Raw genomic sequence first — 12,270 nt, forward strand, 5'->3', positions numbered from 1 at the left:
CTGAACTCTGTTTGACCCCAACCCTGACCAGAACCTTCAGAGAGGTTGTGATCTATATATGAGGGCCTCTCATAGCTTTGTATTGTGCTCGCTTTGGCAGCACATATACTAAAATTGGATCGATACAGAGAAGATTAGCATGGCCCCTGCGAAAGGATGACACGCAAATCCGTGAAGCGCTCCTTATTTTCCTCACACGTCGAGACACAGAGAAATTGGAACCAAACAGAGAAGATTGGGCGGTAGGTGACCCGGGGAGAATAAATTGTCCATTCCCCTCAGTCTAGTCTAAGGAGGAGGGGAAATGCTGGATGAGAGAAGCTCAGTCTACAGTAGAATGACAGGAACATTTGTGAAGACTTCCTTAATTTTGAAATGGGGAGTGAGACAAGGTTGCAGCCTGAGACCAACTTTATTCAACATGTAGACAAATAATTGGCGAGTTAGGCACGGTTGCAGTCTGAGTTCAACTTTATTCAAAGTTTAAAAATGAATTGGGGAGTGAGACAAGGTGCACTCTGAGTCCAACTTTATTCAATATCTACAAATGAATTGGAGAGAGACTTGTGTTCAATTTTAGTCCAGTTGTATTAAACATAACAACTTGAATGTCACAACATTTTAAACAGACATCAAAGTCAGACTCAGACTCAAACTCTCTCCCTCTACTAATTGGGGAGTTAGTTATAAGTATCCTTGGCCAGGCCATGTTGCAGAAAACGGGGAAGGGTGGGAAGTGGTCGGGGCAGGGGAACAAAGACTTGGGAGGAGCAACTAAAAGCAGCAGGTGAGGGAGGGGTTACAGACCAAGAGTCATGAATCATAAAAGGCTTTGTTTTAAACTACATTTTAGTCTAAGATCAATCTTGAAAAAAATCTAAAGTCAATTCTATTTCAAGTTCTACATCTCCAAATAAAGTTAAACATCACAGCAATATTCTAGGGGTGGTTTTGAGGGTCTGAACTCTGTTTGACCCCAACCCTGACCAGAACCTTCAGAGAGGTTGTGATCTATATATGAGGGCCTCTCATAGCTTTGTATTGTGCTCGCTTTGCAGCACATATACTAAAATTGGATCGATACAGAGAAGATTAGCATGGCCCCTGCGAAAGGATGACACGCAAATCCGTGAAGCGCTCCTTATTTCCTCACACGTCGAGACACAGAGAAATTGGAACCAAACAGAGAAGATTGGGCGGTAGTGACCCGGGGAGAATAAATTGTCCATTCCCCTCAGTCTAGTCTAAGGAGGAGGGGAAATGCTGGATGAGAGAAGCTCAGTCTACAGTAGAATGACAGGAACATTTGTGAAGACTTCCTTAATTTTGAAATGGGGAGTGAGACAAGGTTGCAGCCTGAGACCAACTTTATTCAACATGTAGACAAATAATTGGCGAGTTAGGCACGGTTGCAGTCTGAGTTCAACTTTATTCAAAGTTTAAAAATGAATTGGGGAGTGAGACAAGGTTGCACTCTGAGTCCAACTTTATTCAATATCTACAAATGAATTGGAGAGAGACTTGTGTTCAATTTTTAGTCCAGTTGTATTAAACATAACAAACTTGAATGTCACAACATTTTAAACAGACATCAAAGTCAGACCTCAGACTCAAACTCTCTCCCTCTACTAATTGGGGAGTTAGTTATAAGTATCCTTGGCCAGGCCATGTTGCAGAAAACGGGGGAAGGGTGGGAAGTGGTCGGGGCAGGGGAACAAAGACTTGGGGAGGAGCAACTAAAAGCAGCAGGTGAGGGAGGGGTTACAGACCAAGAGTCCTGAATCATAAAAGGCTTTGTTTTTAAACTACATTTTAGTCTAAGATCAATCTTGAAAAAAATCTAAAGTCAATTCTATTTCAAGTTCTACATCTCCAAATAAAGTTTAAACATCACAGCAATATTCTAGGGGTGGTTTTTGAGGGTCTGAACTCTGTTTGACCCCAACCCTGACCAGAACCTTCAGAGAGGTTGTGATCTATATATGAGGGCCTCTCATAGCTTTGTATTGTGCTCGCTTTGGCAGCACATATACTAAAATTGGATCGATACAGAGAAGATTAGCATGGCCCCTGCGAAAGGATGACACGCAAATCCGTGAAGCGCTCCTTATTTTCCTCACACGTCGAGACACAGAGAAATTGGAACCAAACAAGAAGATTGGGGCGGTAGTGACCCGGGGAGAATAAATTGTCCATTCCCCTCAGTCTAGTCTAAGGAGGAGGGAAATGCTGGATGAGAGAAGCTCAGTCTACAGTAGAATGACAGGAACATTTTGTGAAGACTTCCTTAATTTTGAAATGGGGAGTGAGACAAGGTTGCAGCCTGAGACCAACTTTATTCAACATGTAGACAAATAATTGGCGAGTTAGGCACGGTTGCAGTCTGAGTTCAACTTTATTCAAAGTTTAAAAATGAATTGGGGAGTGAGACAAGGTTGCACTCTGAGTCCAACTTTATTCAATATCTACAAATGAATTGGAGAGAGACTTGTGTTCAATTTTAGTCCAGTTGTATTAAACATAACAAACTTGAATGTCACAACATTTTAAACAGACATCAAAGTCAGACTCAGACTCAAACTCTCTCCCTCTACTAATTGGGGAGTTAGTTATAAGTATCCTTGGCCAGGCCATGTTGCAGAAAACGGGGGAAGGGTGGGAAGTGGTCGGGGGCAGGGGAACAAAGACTTGGGGAGGAGCAACTAAAAGCAGCCGGTGAGGGAGGGGTTACAGACCAAGATCCTGAATCATAAAAGGCTTGTTTTTAAACTACATTTTAGTCTAAGATCAATCTTGAAAAAAATCTAAAGTCAATTCTATTTCAAGTTCTACATCTCCAAATAAAGTTTAAACATCACAGCAATATTCTAGGGGTGGTTTTTGAGGGTCTGAACTCTGTTTGACCCCAACCCTGACCAGAACCTTCAGAGAGGTTGTGATCTATATATGAGGGCCTCTCATAGCTTTGTATTGTGCTCGCTTTGGCAGCACATATACTAAAATTGGATCGATACAGAGAAGATTAGCATGGCCCCTGCGAAAGGATGACACGCAAATCCGTGAAGCGCTCCTTATTTTCCTCACACGTCGAGACACAGAGAAATTGGAACCAAACAGAGAAGATTGGGCGGTAGTGACCCGGGGAGAATAAATTGTCCATTCCCCTCAGTCTAGTCTAAGGAGGAGGGGAAATGCTGGATGAGAGAAGCTCAGTCTACAGTAGAATGACAGGAACATTTGTGAAGACTTCCTTAATTTTGAAATGGGGAGTGAGACAAGGTTGCAGCCTGAGACCAACTTTATTCAACATGTAGACAAATAATTGGCGAGTTAGGCACGGTTGCAGTCTGAGTTCAACTTTATTCAAAGTTTAAAAATGAATTGGGGAGTGAGACAAGGTTGCACTCTGAGTCCAACTTTATTCAATATCTACAAATGAATTGGAGAGAGACTTGTGTTCAATTTTAGTCCAGTTGTATTAAACATAACAAACTTGAATGTCACAACATTTTAAACAGACATCAAAGTCAGACTCAGACTCAAACTCTCTCCCTCTACTAATTGGGGAGTTAGTTATAAGTATCCTTGGCCAGGCCATGTTGCAGAAAACGGGGGAAGGGTGGGAAGTGGTCGGGGCAGGGGAACAAAGACTTGGGGAGGAGCAACTAAAAGCAGCAGGTGAGGGAGGGGTTACAGACCAAGAGTCCTGAATCATAAAAGGCTTTGTTTTTAAACTACATTTTAGTCTAAGATCAATCTTGAAAAAAATCTAAAGTCAATTCTATTTCAAGTTCTACATCTCCAAATAAAGTTTAAACATCACAGCAATATTCTAGGGGTGGTTTTTGAGGGTCTGAACTCTGTTTGACCCCAACCCTGACCAGAACCTTCAGAGAGGTTGTGATCTATATATGAGGGCCTCTCATAGCTTTGTATTGTGCTCGCTTTGGCAGCACATATACTAAAATTGGATCGATACAGAGAAGATTAGCATGGCCCTGCGAAAGGATGACACGCAAATCCGTGAAGCGCTCCTTATTTTCCTCACACGTCGAGACACAGAGAAATTGGAACCAAACAGAGAAGATTGGGCGGTAGTGACCCGGGGAGAATAAATTGTCCATTCCCCTCAGTCTAGTCTAAGGAGGAGGGGAAATGCTGGATGAGAGAAGCTCAGTCTACAGTAGAATGACAGGAACATTTGTGAAGACTTCCTTAATTTTGAAATGGGGAGTGAGACAAGGTTGCAGCCTGAGACCAACTTTATTCAACATGTAGACAAATAATTGGCGAGTTAGGCACGGTTGCAGTCTGAGTTCAACTTTATTCAAAGTTTAAAAATGAATTGGGGAGTGAGACAAGGTTGCACTCTGAGTCCAACTTTATTCAATATCTACAAATGAATTGGAGAGAGACTTGTGTTCAATTTAGTCCAGTTGTATTAAACATAACAAACTTGAATGTCACAACATTTTAAACAGACATCAAAGTCAGACTCAGACTCAAACTCTCTCCCTCTACTAATTGGGGAGTTAGTTATAAGTATCCTTGGCCAGGCCATGTTGCAGAAAACGGGGGAAGGGTGGGAAGTGGTCGGGGCAGGGGAACAAAGACTTGGGGAGGAGCAACTAAAAGCAGCAGGTGAGGGAGGGGTTACAGACCAAGAGTCCTGAATCATAAAAGGCTTTGTTTTTAAACTACATTTTAGTCTAAGATCAATCTTGAAAAAAATCTAAAGTCAATTCTATTTCAAGTTCTACATCTCCAAATAAAGTTTAAACATCACAGCAATATTCTAGGGTGGTTTTTGAGGGTCTGAACTCTGTTTGACCCCACCCTGACCAGAACCTTCAGAGAGGTTGTGATCTATATATGAGGGCCTCTCATAGCTTTGTATTGTGCTCGCTTTGGCAGCACATATACTAAAATTGGATCGATACAGAGAAGATTAGCATGGCCCCTGCGAAAGGATGACACGCAAATCCGTGAAGCGCTCCTTATTTTCCTCACACGTCGAGACACAGAAATTGGAACCAAACAGAGAAGATTGGGCGGTAGTGACCCGGGGAGAATAAATTGTCCATTCCCCTCAGTCTAGTCTAAGGAGGAGGGGAAATGCTGGATGAGAGAAGCTCAGTCTACAGTAGAATGACAGGAACATTTGTGAAGACTTCCTTAATTTTGAAATGGGGAGTGAGACAAGGTTGCAGCCTGAGACCAACTTTATTCAACATGTAGACAAATAATTGGCGAGTTAGGCACGGTTGCAGTCTGAGTTCAACTTTATTCAAAGTTTAAAAATGAATTGGGGAGTGAGACAAGGTTGCACTCTGAGTCCAACTTTATTCAATATCTACAAATGAATTGGAGAGAGACTTGTGTTCAATTTTAGTCCAGTTGTATTAAACATAACAAACTTGAATGTCACAACATTTTAAACAGACATCAAAGTCAGACTCAGACTCAAACTCTCTCCCTCTACTAATTGGGGAGTTAGTTATAAGTATCCTTGGCCAGGCCATGTTGCAGAAAACGGGGGAAGGGTGGGAAGTGGTCGGGGCAGGGGAACAAAGACTTGGGGAGGAGCAACTAAAAGCAGCAGGTGAGGGAGGGGTTACAGACCAAGAGTCCTGAATCATAAAAGGCTTTGTTTTTAAACTACATTTTAGTCTAAGATCAATCTTGAAAAAAATCTAAAGTCAATTCTATTTCAAGTTCTACATCTCCAAATAAAGTTTAAACATCACAGCAATATTCTAGGGGTGGTTTTTGAGGGTCTGAACTCTGTTTGACCCCAACCTGACCAGAACCTTCAGAGAGGTTGTGATCTATATATGAGGGCCTCTCATAGCTTTGTATTGTGCTCGCTTTGGCAGCACATATACTAAAATTGGATCGATACAGAGAAGATTAGCATGGCCCCTGCGAAAGGATGACACGCAAATCCGTGAAGCGCTCCTTATTTTCCTCACACGTCGAGACACAGAGAAATTGGAACCAAACAGAGAAGATTGGGCGGTAGTGACCCGGGGAGAATAAATTGTCCATTCCCCTCAGTCTAGTCTAAGGAGGAGGGGAAATGCTGGATGAGAGAAGCTCAGTCTACAGTAGAATGACAGGAACATTTGTGAAGACTTCCTTAATTTTGAAATGGGGAGTGAGACAAGGTTGCAGCCTGAGACCAACTTTATTCAACATGTAGACAAATAATTGGCGAGTTAGGCACGGTTGCAGTCTGAGTTCAACTTTATTCAAAGTTTAAAAATGAATTGGGGAGTGAGACAAGGTTGCACTCTGAGTCCAACTTTATTCAATATCTACAAATGAATTGGAGAGAGACTTGTGTTCAATTTTAGTCCAGTTGTATTAAACATAACAAACTTGAATGTCACAACATTTTAAACAGACATCAAAGTCAGACTCAGACTCAAACTCTCTCCCTCTACTAATTGGGGAGTTAGTTATAAGTATCCTTGGCCAGGCCATGTTGCAGAAAACGGGGGAAGGGTGGGAAGTGGTCGGGGCAGGGGAACAAAGACTTGGGGAGGAGCAACTAAAAGCAGCAGGTGAGGGAGGGGTTACAGACCAAGAGTCCTGAATCATAAAAGGCTTTGTTTTTAAACTACATTTTAGTCTAAGATCAATCTTGAAAAAAATCTAAAGTCAATTCTATTTCAAGTTCTACATCTCCAAATAAAGTTTAAACATCACAGCAATATTCTAGGGGTGGTTTTTGAGGGTCTGAACTCTGTTTGACCCCAACCCTGACCAGAACCTTCAGAGAGGTTGTGATCTATATATGAGGGCCTCTCATAGCTTTGTATTGTGCTCGCTTTGGCAGCACATATACTAAAATTGGATCGATACAGAGAAGATTAGCATGGCCCCTGCGAAAGGATGACACGCAAATCCGTGAAGCGCTCCTTATTTTCCTCACACGTCGAGACACAGAGAAATTGGAACCAAACAGAGAAGATTGGGCGGTAGTGACCCGGGGAGAATAAATTGTCCATTCCCCTCAGTCTAGTCTAAGGAGGAGGGGAAATGCTGGATGAGAGAAGCTCAGTCTACAGTAGAATGACAGGAACATTTGTGAAGACTTCCTTAATTTTGAAATGGGGAGTGAGACAAGGTTGCAGCCTGAGACCAACTTTATTCAACATGTAGACAAATAATTGGCGAGTTAGGCACGGTTGCAGTCTGAGTTCAACTTTATTCAAAGTTTAAAAATGAATTGGGGAGTGAGACAAGGTTGCACTCTGAGTCCAACTTTATTCAATATCTACAAATGAATTGGAGAGAGACTTGTGTTCAATTTTAGTCCAGTTGTATTAAACATAACAAACTTGAATGTCACAACATTTTAAACAGACATCAAAGTCAGACTCAGACTCAAACTCTCTCCCTCTACTAATTGGGGAGTTAGTTATAAGTATCCTTGGCCAGGCCATGTTGCAGAAAACGGGGGAAGGGTGGGAAGTGGTCGGGGCAGGGGAACAAAGACTTGGGGAGGAGCAACTAAAAGCAGCAGGTGAGGGAGGGGTTACAGACCAAGAGTCCTGAATCATAAAAGGCTTTGTTTTTAAACTACATTTTAGTCTAAGATCAATCTTGAAAAAAATCTAAAGTCAATTCTATTTCAAGTTCTACATCTCCAAATAAAGTTTAAACATCACAGCAATATTCTAGGGGTGGTTTTTGAGGGTCTGAACTCTGTTTGACCCCAACCCTGACCAGAACCTTCAGAGAGGTTGTGATCTATATATGAGGGCCTCTCATAGCTTTGTATTGTGCTCGCTTTGGCAGCACATATACTAAAATTGGATCGATACAGAGAAGATTAGCATGGCCCCTGCGAAAGGATGACACGCAAATCCGTGAAGCGCTCCTTATTTTCCTCACACGTCGAGACACAGAGAAATTGGAACCAAACAGAGAAGATTGGGCGGTAGTGACCCGGGGAGAATAAATTGTCCATTCCCCTCAGTCTAGTCTAAGGAGGAGGGGAAATGCTGGATGAGAGAAGCTCAGTCTACAGTAGAATGACAGGAACATTTGTGAAGACTTCCTTAATTTTGAAATGGGGAGTGAGACAAGGTTGCAGCCTGAGACCAACTTTATTCAACATGTAGACAAATAATTGGCGAGTTAGGCACGGTTGCAGTCTGAGTTCAACTTTATTCAAAGTTTAAAAATGAATTGGGGAGTGAGACAAGGTTGCACTCTGAGTCCAACTTTATTCAATATCTACAAATGAATTGGAGAGAGACTTGTGTTCAATTTTAGTCCAGTTGTATTAAACATAACAAACTTGAATGTCACAACATTTTAAACAGACATCAAAGTCAGACTCAGACTCAAACTCTCTCCCTCTACTAATTGGGAGTTAGTTATAAGTATCCTTGGCCAGGCCATGTTGCAGAAAACGGGGAAGGGTGGGAAGTGGTCGGGGCAGGGGAACAAAGACTTGGGGAGGAGCAACTAAAAGCAGCAGGTGAGGGAGGGGTTACAGACCAAGAGTCCTGAATCATAAAAGCTTTGTTTTTAAACTACATTTTAGTCTAAGATCAATCTTGAAAAAATCTAAAGTCAATTCTATTTCAAGTTCTACATCTCCAAATAAAGTTTAACATCACAGCAATATTCTAGGGGTGGTTTTTGAGGGTCTGAACTCTGTTTGACCCCAACCATGACCAGAACCTTCAGAGAGGTTGTGATCTATATATGAGGGCCTCTCATAGCTTTGTATTGTGCTCGCTTTGGCAGCACATATACTAAAATTGGATCGATACAGAGAAGATTAGCATGGCCCCTGCGAAAGGATGACACGCAAATCCGTGAAGCGCTCCTTATTTTCCTCACATCGAGACACAGAGAAATTGGAACCAAACAGAGAAGATTGGGCGGTAGTGACCCGGGGAGAATAAATTGTCCATTCCCCTCAGTCTAGTCTAAGGAGGAGGGGAAATGCTGGATGAGAGAAGCTCAGTCTACAGTAGAATGACAGGAACATTTGTGAAGACTTCCTTAATTTTGAAATGGGGAGTGAGACAAGGTTGCAGCCTGAGACCAACTTTATTCAACATGTAGACAAATAATTGGCGAGTTAGGCACGGTTGCAGTCTGAGTTCAACTTTATTCAAAGTTTAAAAATGAATTGGGAGTGAGACAAGGTTGCACTCTGAGTCCAACTTTATTCAATATCTACAAATGAATTGGAGAGAGACTTGTGTTCAATTTTAGTCCAGTTTTATTAAACATAACAAACTTGAATGTCACAACATTTTAAACAGACATCAAAGTCAGACTCAGACTCAAACTCTCTCCCTCTACTAATTGGGGAGTTAGTTATAAGTATCCTTGGCCAGGCCATGTTGCAGAAAACGGGGGAAGGGTGGGAAGTGGTCGGTGGGGGGAACAAAGACTTGGGGAGGAGCAACTAAAAGCAGCAGGTGAGGGAGGGGTTCAGACCAAGAGTCCTGAATCATAAAAGGCTTTGTTTTTAAACTACATTTTAGTCTAAGATCAATCTTGAAAAAAATCTAAAGTCAATTCTATTTCAAGTTCTACATCTCCAAATAAAGTTTTAAACATCACAGCAATATTCTAGGGGTGGTTTTTGAGGGTCTGAACTCTGTTTGACCCCAACCTGACCAGAACCTTCAGAGAGGTTTGATCTATATATGAGGGCCTCTCATAGCTTTGTATTGTGCTCGCTTTGGCAGCACATATACTAAAATTGGATCGATACAGAGAAGATTAGCATGGCCCCTGCGAAAGGATGACACGCAAATCCGTGAAGCGCTCCTTATTTTCCTCACACGTCGAGACACAGAAAATTGGAACCAAACAGAGAAGATTGGGCGGTAGTGACCCGGGGAAATAAATTGTCCATTCCCCTCAGTCTAGTCTAAGGAGGAGGGGAAATGCTGGATGAGAGAAGCTCAGTCTACAGTAGAATGACAGAACATTTGTGAAGACTTCCTTAATTTTGAAATGGGGAGTGAGACAAGGTTGCAGCCTGAGACCAACTTTATTCAACATGTAGACAAATAATTGGCGAGTTAGGCACGGTTGCAGTCTGAGTTCAACTTTATTCAAAGTTTAAAAATGAATTGGGGAGTGAGACAAGGTTGCACTCTGAGTCCAACTTTTTATTCAATCTACAAATGAATTGGAGAGAGACTTGTGTTCAATTTTAGTCCAGTTGTATTAAACATAACAAACTTGAATGTCACAACATTTTAAACAGACATCAAAGTCAGACTCAGACTCAAAACTCTCTCCCTCTACTAATTGGGGAGTTAGTTATAAGTATCCTTGCCAGGCCATGTTCAGAAAACGGGGAAGGGTGGGAAGTGGTCGGGGCAGGGGAACAAAGACTTGGGAGGAGCAACTAAAAGCAGCAGGTGAGGGAGGGTTTACAGACCAAGAGTCCTGAATCATAAAAGGCTTTGTTTTTAAACTACATTTTAGTCTAAGATCAATCTTGAAAAAAATCTAAAGTCAATTCTATTTCAAGTTCTACATCCCAAATAAGTTTAAACATCACAGCAATATTTCTAGGGGTGTTTTTGAGGGTCTGAACTCTGTTTGACCCCAACCCTGACCAGAACCTTCAGAAGGTTGTGATCTATATATGAGGGCCTCTCATAGCTTTGTATTGTGCTCGCTTTGGGCAGCACATATACTAAAATTGGATCGATACAGAGAAGATTAGCATGGCCCCTGCGAAAGGATGACACGCAAATCCTTGAAGCGCTCCTTATTTTCCTCACACGTCGAGACACAGAGAATTGGAACCAAACAGAGAAGATTGGCGTGGTGTGACCCGGGGAGAATAAATTGTCCATTCCCCTCAGTCTAGTCTAAGGAGGAGGGAAATGCTGGATGAGAGAAGCTCAGTCTACAGTAGAATGACAGGAACATTTGTGAAGACTTCCTTAATTTTGAAATGGGGAGTGAGACAGGTTGCAGCCTGAGACCAACTTTATTCAACATGTAGACAAATAATTTGGCGAGTTAGGCACGGTTGCAGTCTGAGTTCAACTTTATTCAAAGTTTAAAAATGAATTGGGGAGTGAGACAAGGTTGCACTCTGAGTCCAACTTTATTCAATATCTACAAATGAATTGGAGAGAGACTTGTGTTTCAATTTTAGTCCAGTTTATTAAACATAACAAACTTGAATGTCACAACATTTTAAACAGACTCAAAGTCAGACTCAGACTCAAACTCTCTCCCTCTACTAATTGGGGAGTTAGTTATAAGTATCCTTGGCCAGGCCATGTTGCAGAAAACGGGGGAAAGGGTGGGAAGTGGTCGGGCAGGGGAACAAAGACTTGGGGAGGAGCAACTAAAAGCAGCAGGTGAGGGAGGGGTTACAGACCAAGAGTCCTGAATCATAAAAGGCTTTGTTTTTAAACTACATTTTAGTCTAAGATCAATCTTGAAAAAAATCTAAGTCAATTCTATTTCAAGTTCTCTACATCTCCAAATAAAGTTTTAAACATCACAGCAATATTCTAGGGGTGGGTTTTTGAGGGTCTGAACTCTGTTTGACCCCACCCTGACCAGAACCTTCAGAGAGGTTGTGATCTATATATGAGGGCCTCTCATAGCTTTGTATTGTGCTCGCTTTGGCAGCACATATACTAAAATTGGATCGATACAGAGAAGATTAGCATGGCCCCTGCGAAAGGATGACACGCAATCCGTGAAGCGCTCCTTATTTTCCTCACACGTCGAGACACAGAGAAATTGGAACCAAACAGAGAAGATTGGGCCGGTAGTGACCCGGGGAGAATAAATTGTCCATTCCCCTCAGTCTAGTCTAAGGAGGAGGGAAATGCTGGATGAGAGAAGCTCAGTCTACAGTAGAATGACAGGAACATTTGTGAAGACTTCCTTAATTTTGAAATGGGGAGTGAGACAAGGTTTCAGCCGAGACCAACTTTATTCAACATGGAACAATAATTGGCGAGTTAGGCACGGTTGCAGTCTGAGTTCAACTTTATTCAAAGTTTAAAATGAATTGGGGAGTGAGACAAGGTTGCACTCTGAGTCCAACTTTATTCAATATCTACAAATGAATTGGAGAGAGACTTGTGTTCAATTTTAGTCCAGTGTATTAAACATAACAAACTTGAATGTCACAACATTTTAAACAGACATCAAAGTCAGAACTCAGACTCAAACTCCTCTCCCTCTACTAATTGGGGAGTTAGTTATAAGTATCCTTTGCCAGGCCATGTTGCGAAAACGGGGGAA

At 41.9% G+C, this 12,270-nt stretch overlaps 13 non-coding genes across 13 annotated transcripts; all 13 read left to right on the forward strand.

Annotated features, from left to right (window-relative positions):
- Positions 1–84: 84 nt before the first annotated feature.
- Positions 85–191, forward strand: LOC118940634. Its single transcript, XR_005037222.1, has one exon. It is a non-coding gene; the product is annotated as a U6 spliceosomal RNA (small nuclear RNA).
- An 852-nt stretch (positions 192–1,043) lies between these two features.
- Positions 1,044–1,149, forward strand: LOC118940640. Its single transcript, XR_005037228.1, has one exon. It is a non-coding gene; the product is annotated as a U6 spliceosomal RNA (small nuclear RNA).
- Positions 1,150–2,008: 859 nt separating this feature from the next.
- LOC118940620 lies at positions 2,009–2,115 on the forward strand. The gene has a single exon (XR_005037208.1). It is a non-coding gene; the product is annotated as a U6 spliceosomal RNA (small nuclear RNA).
- Positions 2,116–2,972: 857 nt separating this feature from the next.
- Positions 2,973–3,079, forward strand: LOC118940622. Its single transcript, XR_005037210.1, has one exon. It is a non-coding gene; the product is annotated as a U6 spliceosomal RNA (small nuclear RNA).
- Positions 3,080–3,937: 858 nt separating this feature from the next.
- On the forward strand, positions 3,938–4,043 carry LOC118940647. Its single transcript, XR_005037235.1, has one exon. It is a non-coding gene; the product is annotated as a U6 spliceosomal RNA (small nuclear RNA).
- An 855-nt stretch (positions 4,044–4,898) lies between these two features.
- On the forward strand, positions 4,899–5,005 carry LOC118940635. The gene has a single exon (XR_005037223.1). It is a non-coding gene; the product is annotated as a U6 spliceosomal RNA (small nuclear RNA).
- Positions 5,006–5,860: 855 nt separating this feature from the next.
- On the forward strand, positions 5,861–5,967 carry LOC118940623. Its single transcript, XR_005037211.1, has one exon. It is a non-coding gene; the product is annotated as a U6 spliceosomal RNA (small nuclear RNA).
- An 858-nt stretch (positions 5,968–6,825) lies between these two features.
- On the forward strand, positions 6,826–6,932 carry LOC118940624. The gene has a single exon (XR_005037212.1). It is a non-coding gene; the product is annotated as a U6 spliceosomal RNA (small nuclear RNA).
- An 858-nt stretch (positions 6,933–7,790) lies between these two features.
- Positions 7,791–7,897, forward strand: LOC118940625. The gene has a single exon (XR_005037213.1). It is a non-coding gene; the product is annotated as a U6 spliceosomal RNA (small nuclear RNA).
- Positions 7,898–8,750: 853 nt separating this feature from the next.
- On the forward strand, positions 8,751–8,857 carry LOC118940636. The gene has a single exon (XR_005037224.1). It is a non-coding gene; the product is annotated as a U6 spliceosomal RNA (small nuclear RNA).
- Positions 8,858–9,709: 852 nt separating this feature from the next.
- On the forward strand, positions 9,710–9,816 carry LOC118940626. The gene has a single exon (XR_005037214.1). It is a non-coding gene; the product is annotated as a U6 spliceosomal RNA (small nuclear RNA).
- An 849-nt stretch (positions 9,817–10,665) lies between these two features.
- On the forward strand, positions 10,666–10,773 carry LOC118940642. Its single transcript, XR_005037230.1, has one exon. It is a non-coding gene; the product is annotated as a U6 spliceosomal RNA (small nuclear RNA).
- An 857-nt stretch (positions 10,774–11,630) lies between these two features.
- Positions 11,631–11,736, forward strand: LOC118940646. Its single transcript, XR_005037234.1, has one exon. It is a non-coding gene; the product is annotated as a U6 spliceosomal RNA (small nuclear RNA).
- The last annotated feature ends 534 nt before the right edge of the window (positions 11,737–12,270 follow it).

Source organism: Oncorhynchus mykiss, chromosome 17, assembly GCF_013265735.2.
Source record: "Oncorhynchus mykiss isolate Arlee chromosome 17, USDA_OmykA_1.1, whole genome shotgun sequence".
NCBI lineage: Eukaryota > Metazoa > Chordata > Actinopteri > Salmoniformes > Salmonidae > Oncorhynchus > Oncorhynchus mykiss.